The 15915-nt window shown below is 42.0% G+C and overlaps 1 protein-coding gene across 1 annotated transcript in view; it reads left to right on the top strand.

The window, feature by feature from the left end:
* Nucleotides 1-15915, top strand: part of LOC149181726 (DNA mismatch repair protein MSH7-like) — a 246327-nt gene that overhangs the window by 60411 nt on the left and 170001 nt on the right. The gene's annotated exons all lie outside the window — the stretch shown is intronic.

The raw sequence follows: 15915 nt of genomic DNA, 5'->3' as shown, positions 1-15915 counted from the left end.
GCTAAGGGCTCTCCAAGAAAGACCTAGACCTAGGGTTAGGGAACTCAATAACAAAGAGTATGCCTAGGATCAAGACTTCCACGGTGAGGGAAGACCTCTCTAGGGGCTTTGCAAGATGATTCTTTTTCAAAATAGGGTTTTTGCTCCACTAGAGAGACCTAGAAAGATATCCAAGGGAGACCTAGGGTTTTTGAGTAATCATGGGAGGAAATCCTCCAATATGATCACTAGGTCAAGATTAGGATAAGAAAGGGTCAAGAATGTTTAATTTTTCTTGAGCTTTATTACCCACCACCAGTGGGTGACCCCATAGGACAAATTTTCTCCTAGAATTGTCTTCAACTGGCAGCTAGCAGCCCCTTGACAGCCACCAGTGTAGCCGATGTTGTGCCATATGTCTCCACTCCCTGAGCCAGTCTTATGTCCCCTTGCCCATCTGTCGAAATCGTATGTTTGAAGGTGGGCCACCCAATCCTAAAGGTATGATTTTCATTATGTAATTGGGTATTTATTCTTGTCTTTCTTGGGCACACTTGGGTATGGATTATTGGGTGACTTGGAAGGAGGAAGGATTTTGGCTAAAGTCTTGTTCCCTCACCTTAATTGGGGGGAGGAAGGATTTTGACTATAGTCTTGTTCCCTCACCTTAATTGGGGGGTTAATCCTCAACCCTAGTCCCGTGGGATCTCCCTTATTGGCTTATAGCTTTAGGATGGGCACTACTTGGGAAACCCCGATTTTGGTAGTGTGGTTCCTGTTCCACATTTTTCACTCCCCTTTGCACATTACATGCCCTATTTCATCATTTACACTCTCTGGGTCCACTTGACCACTAGGTCCACAAGGTTTTGGTATCCCCCTCCCCTTGTCCACATGTTTGGGTTGGGCCTGGAACAATGCCCCAAAGGTTGATGCAGCTAAAAAAATAAGATAAAAGCATAATAAGGCCACATACAACAAGAAATGTACCACAAAATGCAAAAGATGGCTGAGACGATAAAATTTAGCATGTGGCCAAAAGCCAAACATGAGCTCTGTTGCTACTGCCTAGCACACACACCTTAGTTAGTGTGAGAAAAATCGTCAACCCCACAAGGTGTGGCTTGGTGGAAAAACTAAGCGACGGGGTTGTCACCTATTCCCAACTCTCTCCATTAAAGCTCTCTCCTAGGTAAGCTAGGGGGGTGGTCCCTAATGAAAAGTTAGATGAAAATGATATGAGTTTCTAGGAGATCCTAAGGTCAATTGGATTACTTCAATATTATTAGCAAGTTCAACAAGTATGATGAGAAATACAAAATATGGAATAAAATATATTCTCAATGATCATCAACATATATTGCAAAAGAGAAGCATGTAAAACTAGTGCCTAAATGATTGCTTCAAAATAGTAAAGACTTGCACAAGTTGAGATACAACAATCTGAGCTTGTGACTATGGTAAAGCTGTAACAACAGGCGTTGTAGGTATGGATGAGACAGATTGCATAGGTTGTGATGGATACACAAGCCTAGGTTGAATGGGCATTGTTGGCTGCCACTAACAGACAGTGATTCCAGGCTGACCTAAAGACGACGACATATCGACATATGGTTTCCCCCTAGAAAATGGAGGATAAGGAGATTGTGCATATTGTTCTCTGTATGGGGGTAGTCTAGTGTAAAGCAGATACATAGGACAGTAACCAGATGAACCAGCTTGATATTGACTTGATGGGTCCAGCTGTTCAGTATCCGTTAATGAAGAACCAGATAAAATTCCAGTAGAGGACATTGGTGAAGACCAAGGGCTAGAAGCAACACCTGAGTGGGTTCCAGATAAAGATTGGTAACTCGATGGGACGGACAGAACACCATACAAGTGTGACTCAGGTGTCATAGTAAACATCGAAGAGGTTGCGATAGAAGATTCTGCCGTAGCTGTAACAGATGGTATGGTCTGGGATGTTGACTCTGCCATAGTCAAATGTCCAAATAAATTTCCTAATGAATCAACGGGTGTCTGAAAGTAATCAAGATCAAAAGGAGTAGTAAAATGAGGAGTATGGTATACAAATAAAGTCCAATTGCAAAATGGAATGGAGTTCTGGGTGTTTCTACCTCAGGTTCCTCTTCTATCGAAATCAAACTAGGTGGAAGGATTTAATGTCAGGTTCGTAATAGATTTCTGGTATTTGTTCCTGAGGTAAAGAGGAAGTCTCGACAGTTACAGATGTCTGAGGATGTACCGGTCGATCTTCTTCCAGTATGGTAACAACTTCTGATTGTTCAACCTCAAGATCCAAGTGTTCTGGTAAAAGAACAAGTTCAGGTTGGGCTTCTTGAACAACTTCTGGTTCAGAAGTAACTTCTGATTGAACAATGATAGGTTCAGGATCAACTTCTGGTTGAACAGATTCAGGTTCAGAAGTAATTTCTTGTTGAACAACTTCGGGTTGAGAATCAACTTGTTGTTGAACAACTTGGGTTACTGTTTCACTAGATTCAGTTCTAGTATCCTCAGGTAATTGTGGAGATTCCACTTCAGTAACAGATGTACCAGTAACTGTAGGAGTAACTGGGGTCATAGTACTTACTGGTATAGGTGTTTCTGGTAATTCAGATGAAGAACCAGAAGTTTGTGAAGTACTGGATTCAGTCAAACGAGACCGCTTTGACTGGATAGGTGTAGCTTCGGGTGGTAAAGGCAGTTTACTCGTTATCCTCCGCGAATGACGAGGTAAGGGTTGATGTTCCTCCACGATTGCTGATTGATTTTATTACAAAAAAGAAATAAACAAAAAGGGGTAAGCTAGGCAAAAGGTTTACCAAGCAACTGTGAACTGTAGAATACCTCCCGACGAACCGAGAAGTATGGGCAGGCAATCTCCCCGAATGCTGTGTTCGGTGTATCACAGTGTACAAGGCGGCCGACTTAGTTACCTAAGGATGGATAGCAACCTAGTGTTTTCCTCCCATATATACTCGAAAGTACATGGAGGCCCAATCCGTATTAGCGCTGTCTAATGCGAAACCACACAGTGAGAGCATTCCTTTATACTTTACGTACTGTAACACTGCCCTATATACCCGAAGGTACGTGGACGAGCTACGATATACTCATGTACGTGGAATGAGGTATCACACTCAAAATGTATCACAGACAAGTTAGCGACAACTGCTATGTTTTATGACGTCGGAACACGTCTCTAGCCTAGAACCTCTAAATGTTTTGCGTTAGGTGACAATGCTCCATTAGGTTAATTGAGGTTAATTTTAAGTTGATATTGATTAAGAATTTGCCTTTCAAGGTTTACCACATGATATCTTTGAAATTTCTAGAATGCAACAAATATGATAAGCATCCTTTTCATTCAATTTGAACAATGAAAACCTTAGCTAGTAGGGATAGAGCAATCAGAGTCTTTTAATCAATGAAACAAAGAGCACATCTAATGCAATTTGCCTAAACTATTCCTATGAGCACACACAAACTTTTTCAATGCACAATGCATGTTTTTCTTTTCAATTCCCATAATGTTGAGATGAACAAAAGGAAACTAATGCACATACAATCAATCAATTTTTTTGTAAGAACAAAGACTTTACAACAATTCTTTTTCGAAAGAAATGAAGACTTTTACGACACTTTCTTTTGAACAAAGATTAATCGACTATAAACTAACTTTGACAATGAATTGATAGTGATAAAGAAATCATTTAAGAAACACTAAACAATCAAGGCCAAAGTAGGGCTAGGAGAGGAAACACAAATTGATTTCAGAAGTACAACAATCATTGATCTTTCAGCAAGCAAAAACAGAAGGAAATTTGGGAAAAATCAAGTCAAAGGTGGGATTTTTTTGACCTAAGGAGGATCAACACAGCCTTGAATGGGAGACAGTGCGCTTTAGAGCACTGTCCTCAAGCCAAGGGTGCTCTGCAGTGCTCTGTCTCTTGACCAAACCTGCGTTGGTGCCAGAGAGGCCATCCTAGGGGCTTTCAAGCACAATTTTTACCAAAAAACACTTCAAAAAGGGATGAAACAAGATCAATGGAAGCAAGTAAAATCTACTAGGGTGTACTAGGATGAAGGTAAACTACCCGGAACGATGATCGTTCCCCAGTGGAGTTGCCAATTTGTTATGTGGAATTTTGCATCTACGGATAAATACAATTTCCCTAGGTGGGTAGCTACACCTAGAACAACAGATTTAAAGTTTTTATCCTTTTTCTATAGAACATAAATAAGACAAGGGACCTACTTTATATCTTTCGCTTTCCCTTTGTCTCCTTTGTATGGCTCTCGTCGCTCCTTCTCAAACTTAATCCGCTCGACAAGTACCTGCAATCATAAACAGAGGACAAAAACCAATCAAAGAAAGAGATCTATCTACTATAAACAAATGGAATCAAAAACATTTACACATATAATCATCATACATAAAGACAAGTATATGGGAAAAGGTGTAAACAACTTTATTAAGTAGAAGAAAGAATGACAACCATGGAGTCCGATCCATTGTCACTCCTTCAGCTTGGGTTCCAACCAACATCACATCAAAAGCACAACACTCCGACAGCATAATAATACTTGCTTACAATCTCAAACCTCACACCAACAATATCTCCTTACAAATTCTCAAAGTCCAACCCCTGATCACTTAGATGAGTGCTCAATTTATAGGAAAATGGAGGAGGTCTGGTCATAAATGAAAGTATTGAATGGCTTTCCGAACTAGAGTTAATTTCCATGGAGGAAGGGATGACAGGGTAGAAGGTTACTTAACTCATTCCCTATCCAATTTCGAGCTCATAGGAGATGATAAGTGTGGGAATCTTCTAGAAGGCTCTAGAAGGTAAGAATATTCCCAGAACCCTATGAGGATTTCGCTCAATCTTGCCCAACGCAGGTCAAAGTGGGCCTATGTGCTCTGAAATGCACCCTGTCATGGGCCTACCTGCACTGAAGCGCACTTACCCCTGACCAAGGCTGTGCTGGTCCCTCAAGGAGGCATTTCTGGAGGGATACACGCTAGGAAACTCTCAGGGAAGGAGGCATCCAAAGTGAAGACTTGTCTAGGGCATATAGCAATTGAATTAAGGTTTGATGAGCCCTAAAGCTCACCTATTCCCAACGCTTTCCATTAAAGCTCTCTCCTAGGTAAGCTAAGGGGAGTGGTCCCTAATGAAAAGTTAGATGAAAATGGTATGAGTTTCTAGGAGATCCTAAGGTCATTTGGATTACTTCAATATTATTAGCAAGTTCAACAAGTATGATGAGCAATACAAAATATGGAATAAAAGATATTCTCAATAATCATCAACATATATTGCAAAAGAGAAGCATGTAAAACCATTGCCTAAATGATTGCTTCAAAATAGTAAAGACTTGCTCAAAATAAAATATTTCAAAATGAAACACGAAGTAATCCTGCAAAAAAAATAAATGTTAGATAAAAATTATATCAATTTGCAAGATATATAATTGCTCTTTAAAGAAATGCTTTAAGAAAATATACTACCATTCATGATTTAAAAGCTTGTAAAAATAACAATTTAAATGACTTGCAAAATGAAATGAAATAAACCAAAGCTTTTATTGCAACATGTAATGTCCCAAATGGAGAAAATTTAGAACAAACCCTTCAAATCAAATTATCAAGCACTTAATAGGAAATTACCATGAAAAACCCAAACACCAGAAATTTGATTGAAGCCATAAACCCACAAATTGCATAAAAATCTCATTAAAAATCACGACATGAAGAACAATGAGAAATGCAGCAACCGAAATCCAACTTTATTATATATAGATATGTGCCAATACAATAGCTGGGAATGACCCTTCGGTCTCCAAACTAAAACAGAAAAACAATCACTACACTTGTGGATTCCGAATGAATCCACCAAGGGGAGATGGGTGCTCGCCCAATCTCTCTAAATCACTCTAGGGTTTTCGTCCTGGGGCTACTATTGAAGTAGAGAAACCACGTTCTCAAACCTCTCCACAAGAAAGAAAAATCAACTCCCAGATGTCTCCAAATGATCTCCTCTCCCCTTTTATAGATCTGATGGATAGATCTCCAAGCCTCTAGAAGCATCTTATTTTATTATTATTCTAGAAGCTCCTCCATTTAATTTGTCTTAAGTGACCTTTAATTTTATTTTATTTCACTTAAGTCACTTTTGACCCTTTTTCTCCAATTAATTATTTTTCCTTAATTAAAAGACTAATTAGAAAAATGGAAAATCGCCCACCATACTCTCTTCGGCCACTCAAAGTTCCTTCTCAGCGTTCCATCTTGCAGATCTTTTCGTTCCAGTTCCAGCGAGCTATTACACTAAAGTGTTCCATCAATTAATCTCCTCGGAATGCCATCTCGAGCATAATTAATTAAGTTATGCCCAATAATAATGTTGATTTTTGAAAGTTGTCGAAATGCAACGAAACGAAAAGAAAACTGTGTGGATGATGGAATATGCCAAGTGGATGCCATCAAATCCCATAAAAACTCCTCGAAACTCCATTAGAACTCTTGATGACATAAACCTACTCCACTGACCTAGCCATGTCCTGCCCTGGAAATCTACCCTGGCTCTACTATGAAGAAGAATAAAAATGGGGACATGATAGTCCTCCTGCCCTAAGATTGCTTACCCTCAAGCAATCCAAATATGTGGACCAATCTGGTGGCCCAATGATCTGAAAATGGGGCGCTAAGGCTTCTTGTCAATCTTACAAGAACCTCTCCCACTTCCAAAGCTTAAATGTTCCCAAGATCTAGTGATTAACCAATTGCGGAATTAATAATGTGCTTGAAAATAGGTGTATGCTTGTGTTTGGTTTTAAACTGTTTGTGTTTTAAGTTTATTTGCTTGAACTGATATAAAACATATAATAGCAAATAAAGCAGCAGATACAATGCAGTAACAAGAAATCACACATAACAACAATATAATATGGAGTTCACCCAAAACTCTTGGGCTACGTCTCCTTGAGCTCTAGTCAACTCGACTAGGCTCTCTGGGATTATGGAAAAGTCCTTTTACAAGCTCCACGCTCAACTCCACTGGTTTACACAGAACACAATGGGCTTAAAACACCATCTTATCCCTGGCTTTGAAGCTCTCCGGCTTTCTGGCTCTGGCTCTGGCTCTAACTCTCGGCTCTAGCTCTGGCTTTTGGCTCTGGCTCGTGGCTCTGGCTTTAGCTCTGGCTCTTGGCTCTCGGCTCTGGCTTCTCTGAGCTCTCTCTCGACCTCTGCGTGCCTCTGTAATTCGCTTGACTTCCAAGCGATTCTTTAGCAACAACTCGCTGCTGTCAATGGAGCTCTCTGGTTCACTCGACCTCCGAGTGACTCCAAAACTCTTTGTGCTCTTTCGGCATACACTGAGCTTTCCCTTTGGATTCCTCAGCGTTCAAACAGCTCTGGGTTTCTCCAAGCTGCCTCTGTGCATCTGCTCTCGACCTCTGTGCGCATATCATGAGCTCTCTGTCAAGCGCTCCCTGTTAATCGTGCTCTTTGTGTTTTTGTGAGGCAGCCTTCCCGCTCTGCGGCTTCCATAGCCGTTCCTCTCTCCTTCGATCATGAGGAATCATTCTTCTGCCTTTGCGTTTTCCCTGCTCCTTGTGGCTCTGCGTCTGACCCTCTGGCTCTGTGGCTCTGCGCTTAGCCATCTGGCTCTGTGGCTCTGTGCATTACAAACGCATCATTGTTATGAAACGCTCGCTTGCAGCGTGGCACAATGATCAAGGACAGTTACAAGGAATCGGGGGCCTTCCCTCAGGCGAAAACCCGAAAACGGAATGAAATCCCAATACACAGAGATATACCGGAATACACAGGCAAATGCGTTCAAAACACATCATTTGACTTTTATCCAGACTTCAAATATATGCAATCACATCTATACTCCCATCGGGTCCGTCCTGTCATCGCAAATCGCGATCGCACAGGCGGGAGGTCAAAAGACCCAAATACACGGGAAATACATTGAAAATCTGAAAATATGGACTTCAAATAATATGCATCCGCATTTATAAATCCTATTGGGTCCGTGCCCAGATCGCTAATCGCAATCGCAACGGCCCGGGGGTTCTTTCCATATACCATGGAACATTGCGATGCAATCTCATATCCCCGACGCTGATCCACCAATCCGATCATCGCAATCGCAAGTCGACACTGTCGCATGTCGATGCCATCACTGATCACATAGCGACATATCGCAGTGCTACGGGTCCTTCCCTTCTGGGTGTGCCGATCGCCAATATCGCTCATTGGCATATCCCATATGTAACGGCCTAGGGTTCCGATATCGCAGGAAGCCTTCCTCCGATTGTGATATGATCGGAGATCCTTAAGGACTGCTGCTCCGCCCTTTAACATTGCGTTGCGATTTTCTTTAGAAAGCCTTCATTTCTCCTAAGTCCCATTTAATAAGAAAATGCCTCCTTTTCAAAGGACAAGGGGCAATTTCTTTTTACAATAACTTCTTCATCTGAAGTTCGTTTTCGCCCATTCAAATTTCGTTAGATTCATAATGAAGAGATCTTTGCAATGAAACTATTTTCAAGAGCATCCTTTGACTTTCATTTTCCTTTGTGAGGACACTTTAGACTTAGAAGTCTATCCAAGATCCATTTTGGATCACGCCTTCCCACTAAATAGCTTTTGGTCTCCAAAAGACTGATATACTGATCTGAATAGTAAATGAGAGTAACAACACCCTCTCATTTCAACCTCCATACACTTGCCTTGCATAGTGCCTTTGAACCAAAGCCTTTGACCACTCTACTTCCTGGATGTGCTGGTCTTCTTGGGAAGAACTGTTTTCCTCCTTGACTCCATGCAGAACTCCTGCTGAGATGGTCACAGAAGGTAGTTTGAACTTTTCCGCCTTGATCATTGATCCAAGGTGGCTCAAACCATTGTGAAGTCACATCTGCTCCACAAAATTTTCATTTGTACCTGTTTGAAAAGCTGTCAACAACAACTGTTAACAACAACAGAAATACAGAGAACAACTGGATGGCCTAAACTCTTGCTTCAACAAAAGAAACAGATTTTCACATCTTGTGAATGCCTCCATGTCTTACATCTGCATACAAATGATGGATTAGATAACAAGCCCACAAAACATGCCTTTAAAACAAATGACCCTTCAAGTCAAGCATGTAGAAAAGATGTCAAGGATTCTTTTCAAAAGATGAAACACTCCATCATTATCTCCATCTTGGAGACCAAGTTAACTTCTCTCAAGTCAACACTGCATCACATGCATGTCAAAGCAATCAACCCTTCAAGTTAATCACACACACATGTTCAAATACAAGGAAATCATCAACATCCTTGTGTTCATGCACATCATCCTCATGCATGCATTTCATCCTTCAACTTTCGCTTAAGCACACTGTACTTTCAAAGCTAAAATGAAATATAATGTTGCAGCAACAAAGTGAGTCTCCTACTCAACTTCTCCATTCACCTTCTTGATAAAATCCTGCAACTTGCATTCCATTAACAAAGAAATGCAAATAGATGCATCAATAGACATTCAATCTTAATTGGATAAGAACTCTAGCCATTTCTTACCAATCCATTTCAAAGGTCTTTCGTTTATCTGCACATCAACATCAGCATGTGAATCATCCTGAGACACATCATTCATGGAATCTTCCTTGCCATTCCTGCCATCTTCTCTTTCCACCTTCTTCAAGTTTCGTGGAAGCATTGTTGGATTCAGGGTCCAACACTTTTCAGCAAGATGCCCTTGCTTATGGCAGTAAGTGAAACATATGTGCATCCTCTTGACAACATGATTTGCCTTGTCTAATGGACCTTTGGCTTCTTGCTTCCTTTCCTTCAAAAGTTTCCTGCATGTGGATATCCTCTTCCAACATCTAGAAACATTATGGTTATCCAAACCACAAAAGGAACATGCAATTCTTTTCCCATATCTATGTGGAAATTTACCATGCTGAACATAATCAAAAGGAAGATGATTAAAACCAGATTTATACCTTTCTCTTTCACCTTTATTGCCTTCATGAGGAGGTGAAGCAAATGAAGAAGTGGCTCCTTTTGGAACACCATCAATATCTTCAAGGCTATCAGAGTTTCCACAACTCTCTAGTTCAAGTGTGTGCTTCTGAACACCTGCATCCTGCAAATGATGTTTCAAGCTATTTCATTCCTCCTGAATACAATCTTCACACTTTTGAGGTAGAAGACCTGCAATGCAACTCCTTCTTGGAGCTGTTTCAATGGCCTTCATGGCAGCTTTGGAACTTTCTCCATAAGGCTGTCCATAGCCAAGACCCAAATACTTAGGTCTTTCCTCAACAATTATTGGCTCAACAATACCTTGTGCATGTTTGCCCAAACCTTTTCCTTCATAGCCCATCTTGGACATTAGCTTGGAACCTATGCCTCTGGTATGCTTTTCAAAAGAACCAATATAAGCATTCTTAGAAGAATTTGAAGACAAACAAGAATTGTTTACCTCTTCTTCAAGCTGATACTTGACTAAGGCTTCTTTGGCAACAAAGAGTTGTGACTCCAACTCATGCATCCTTTTCAGGTTCATATTTGCAATATGAAGTTGCCTCTCCATTTCCTGCAATTTGTCAGAAAGCAACTGCTTCTCTTCCTCCATGGAATTCAACTGCTCTCTAAGTATGTTGCTCTTCCTTCCATCCTCATACATTTCTCTCACCTTGTCCATCATGGTGAACAAGTCTTGCTTCATGTCTCCATCAAAGAATCTTGTGATGAAGGAGGAATTTGAGGACTCACTTGTAGAAGTTGTCATTATGCAAATGAACAAAAGAACTTCAAACAAGATTAACAAAGAGCTTATCCAAGCAACCTTTTGCAACAAACCTCTTGTGCTTCAAGGATTGCTTTGAGGTCCTTTGGGATAAGAAGAATGCCTTCAACCCTTCTTCCTTCTTGTCCTTCCTGGATTGAGCTATCAATAGCTTTCCCTTCACCTCTGCAAACTCAAACAATAGTCAATCTGCAAACAAGCATACAATCAATCAGACAATCAATCCTTGACTGCCCAAACACCTTTCAGACAAGCAATCTTTGCTCTATCAATCAAGCATTCTGATCTGATACCACTTGCTCTGGTATAACTAGCTTTGATATCACCTTCCTGAAGGTGGGGTTAATCAATCTCAAGCTCTGATACCATCTGATATGAAAATGGGGTGCTAAAGGCTTCTTGTCAGTCTTACAAGAACCTCTCCCACTTCCAAAGCTTAAATGTTCCCAAGATCTAGTGATTAACCAATTGCGGAATTAATAATGTGCTTGAAAATAGGTGTATGCTTGTGTTTGGTTTTAAACTGTTTATGTGTTTTAAGTTTATTTGCTTGAACTGATATAAAACATATAACAACAAATAAAGCAGCAGATACAATGCAGCAACAAGCAATCACACATAACAACAATATAATATGGAGTTCACCCAAAAATCTTGGGCTATGTCTCCTTGAGCTCTAGTCAACTCGACTAGGCTCTCTGGGATTATGGCAAAGTCCTTTTACAATCTCCATGCTCAGCTCCACTGGTTTACACAGAACACAATGGGCTTAGAACACCATCTTATCCCTGACCCTGTTCTCTGGCTCGTGGCTCTGGCTCTTAGCTCTGGCTCGTGGCTCTGGCTCTAGCTTAGGCTCTTGGCTCTAGCTTCTCTGAGCTCTCTCTCGGCCTCTGCGTGCCTTTGTAATTCGCTTGACTTCCAAGCGATTATTCAGGAACAACTCGCTGCTATCAATGGAGCTCTCTGGTTCACTCAACTTCCGAGTGACTCCAAAACTCTCTGTGCTCTTTCGGCATACACTGAGCTTTCCCTTTGGATTCCTTAGCATTCAAACAGCTCTGGGCTTCTCCAAGCTGCCTCTGCGCATCTGCTCTCGGCCTCTGTGCGCATATCATGAGCTCTCTGTCAAGCGCTCCCTGTTAATCGTGCTCTCTGTGTTTTTGTGAGGCAGCCTTCCGGCTCTGCGGCTTCCACAGCTGTTCCTCTATCCTTCGATCATGAGGAATCATTCTTCTGCCTCTGCATTTTCCCTGCTCCTTGTGGCTCTGCGTCTGACCCTCTGGCTCTCTGGCTTTGTGGCTCTGCGCTTGGCCATCTGGCTCTATGGCTCTGTGCGTTACAAATGCATCATTGTTACGAAACGCCCGCTTGCAGTGTGTCACAATGATCAGGGACAGTTACAAGGAATCGGGGGCCTTCCCTTAGGCGAAAACCCGAAAACGGGACGAAATCCCAATACATAGAGATATAGCGGAATACACAGGCAGACGCGTTAAAAACACATCATTTGCCTTTTAGTCGGACTTCAAATATATGCAATCGCATCTATACTCCCATTGGGTCCGTCCTGTCATCGCAAATCGTGATTGCACAGGCGGGAGGTCAAAAGACCCAAATACACGGGAAATACATTGAAAATTTGAAAATCCAAACTTCAAATAATATGCAGCTGCATTTATAAACCCTATCGGGTCCGCGCCCTGATTTCTAATCACAATCGCAACGGCCGGGGGTTCTTTCCATATACCATGGAACATTGCGATGCGATCTCATATCGCCGATGCCGATTCGCTGATCCGATCATCGCAATCGCAAGTCGGCACCGTCGCATATTGGCGCCATTGCTGATCGCATATCAGCATATCGCAGTGCTACGAGTCATTCCCTTTTGGGTGTGTCGATCGCCGATCACCCGATCGCCGATATCGCTCATCAGCATATCGCATATGTAATAGCCCGGGGTTCCGATATCGCATGAAGCCTTCCTCCGATTGCGATATGATTGGAGATCACTAATCGGGGATCCTTAAGGACTGCTGCTCCGCCCTTTAACATTGCGACGATTTTCTTTAGAAAGCCTTCATTTCTCCTAAGTCCCATTTAATAAGAAAATGTCTCCTTTTCAAAGGACAATGGGCAATTTTTTTTTACAATAACTTCTTCATCTGAAGTCCGTTTTTGCCCATTCAAATTGCATTAGATTCAAAATGAAGAGATCTCTGCAATGAGACTATTTCCAGGAGCATCATTTGACTTTCATTTTCCTCTATGAGGACACTTTAGACTTGGAAGTCTATCCAAGATCCATTTTGGATCACCCAACACAACTGAGACCCATTGCCTGGATCCCATACAAACCATTGGTCCACGTCACCCGACCAAGCTATTGAAACATGACTGGATCCTCCAATACCTAGATCCCATGTCCATATCTGACTCAACCTGCTACTATTAGATCCACCTGATCCCAATTCCACCAAGAAGGTGCACCAATGTTCCATGGCTCCGGCTGTGCTATAGCTCTGGTTATGAATGCTGTCCTACCAACTGCGTACCAGCTCATCACTTCCCTCCAATCCAACCTCGGGCATAGGCCAAGGTCATCACCACTCTGCCGATGCAGGGAAAATGCTATGAAAACACTAGTGAACTGTTGACCCACCTCCCACTTCTCACTGAAACATATAGTAACGTCCTCATCTAAGTGCCCTTGCTGTACTATACCCCAAGCTGAGGTTGATACTCCATCAAAAGGATACCAACTCAAGATCCCCCACCAACCTAAGTCATGGACGTCGGTGTAAGGAACAAGTCTACTATGCTGATGCTGGTCCATGTTGAACTCATGCTGCTCTAACTAGTTAGACAACCATATCCATCAAGAAAATCCTGCCTCTGTCCTTGTAATGGGTACAAGTAGCCAAACTGTGTTGCAAGTCCTATCTATGTAATCCTGGAGAGGGTTGCTACCTGAAAATGCTGCAACTTGGCTATCTACCACTACACCTGTTTGCACCTCATCAATGGGTAGAACTAAGGATGGATGCACTGCCATATCCCTCGCCTGATAGGAAACTCCACGCTCCTCCAGTCCACCAATCTCCTGCCAAATTGTCTTGTCATACTCTAGCATCTCTTGAGGACAAGTGTCAACGAACATCATCACCCTGCCAGCTGTCTGTACATCTGTTTGCTCCTCATCAATGGCTGACCCCAAGGGTGGCTGTTCATCCTCCATCATCACGGGTTTAATATGAACCTCCAACTGGCCCTCGCTAGAAGGCCCGCCATGCATACTGCGCATATCATCCTCCTCAGCTAACTGATGATCCACCATACGTTTCTCATGTTGAATCACCACTAGTGACTCATCATCTTGAATGTATCTCCTAGGACCCACTTTTTGCTCATCATATGAATCTGGCCTACTATCAATGACTATACATGACTCATGCTCCTCTATGTGTTCTCTATGCTGAATCATGAGTCGTTCATATGCTCCTAGATCTCCTTCCCTCATGGGAACAATCGACTGCTCATCATACTCTTCTACCACACATGGATGCATATCTGGGCTACTGCCATCATGTCCACACGACTACTCGTGCTCCTCAGCGTTATCATCATATGAATCCATGGATTCATCCAATGAAGAGTCCTCATCTTGATAGACATAAAGAATATCTCCCTGCTCTACCATTGTCATCTCCTGAGTGTCACTCAAGCATGAGTGGCCAGGTCCCCAAGGTCCCTTGCAGATAAAGCAAAGTCCCTTCCTCCTCATCTCATTCCTGTTGCATGATCCCCCAATCCTGAGCTGCTCCTCCCTGGTCAACTGTCTCCTGAACAGCCCAATGTTCTGCTCAACCAACCTCTTGGCTAGTTCATAAGCAATAGGTGAGACCAACTATTCTCTCCTCCAAATAGACAACAATCGAGACTACAACTCCCGGCAAATGGCATCACGACCTCTCATACATGATGACAGGATGGACTGCATGTGTGCTACGATTGTGTCAGAATGATGTTTCCTAATGCTGAAGAAGCATTGGAACATCTGTAGGATCAAACTGTCACACTCCAGATCAAACATGATCTCATAAGTCCTAGTCATGGCCATGCCTCCTAAAATCTCAAGCTTCTTCCCAAAGGTAGAGCCTGCACTGTTGTCCAAGTCTCGGAAAGTTTCTATCAACAGTCCGAAAATTCTCCTCATAACATTATCATTGTAAGGAGCTATGGGGGCGGTAAGTCTGATGATGTTACTGAGACAAGACGCAACTAGAAGTTTAACCCCTTCACAAGGTTCCTCTAAGAACTTGTGTTGTATGAGAGCAAGCATGGCTGGTTTTAGAGCCCAAATTAGTTTCTTCCCTTCTAACTGGCTCACTTTGGAAAGGAGTGCATCTAGTTCATCAAGTTTGAAAAGAATTTTCCATATGACCCTCATGTGCTTCAAATCTGTTCCAAGAGCAAAAATCTTGTGTCTTGTTTCCTGCCCCTTCTGCACATCCTTTGGTTGTTCCCTCTGAAGAATGTCATAGACCCCCTTTGAGAAGGGTCTGTTGATTTCTGCTGCTATTTTATGTGAGTTTATGGAAGTTTGATCCATGATTTTAGTCCAATGGTGACAAACACATCAAGATATTATATATGACGACGACTTATAGTACACAAAAATTTGATTAAACCTCTTATCCTCCTTGACTTACACCTAGTAGCCCAACAATTGGCACACAAGGTGTACTACACCTTCCCTAGTCAATACGTGGTCTTAGCAGCCATACATAACAAGGCACATAACCCATACATGTCTGCAAGCTATAATAGTAGTGACACAAGACTCAACTCAACAATTGCAACCTGCTGCCCTAACTCGTTCTTGCTTAGACATACAAATGACATTACCCACTGACTTAGTATTGACAAACCCTAGCATTGCACATGCATCATTTAGCTTAGAATAATTAATCTTTTGATCATATACCAATCTTTGATAGCTTATTTACGCACTGTGTCCAGCTCTAATGTTCAGCCCAGTTACATATAGGGCGCTTCCTTCATGACTCACTCGTTCAACAAAGATATATTACAGCTT

Source organism: Pinus tabuliformis, chromosome 3_2, assembly GCF_031772625.1.
Source record: "Pinus tabuliformis cultivar Carrire ecotype Pingquan chromosome 3_2, CPIR1, whole genome shotgun sequence".
Lineage (NCBI taxonomy): Eukaryota > Viridiplantae > Streptophyta > Pinopsida > Pinales > Pinaceae > Pinus > Pinus tabuliformis.
This window is presented reverse-complemented; position numbering and strand designations above follow the sequence as displayed.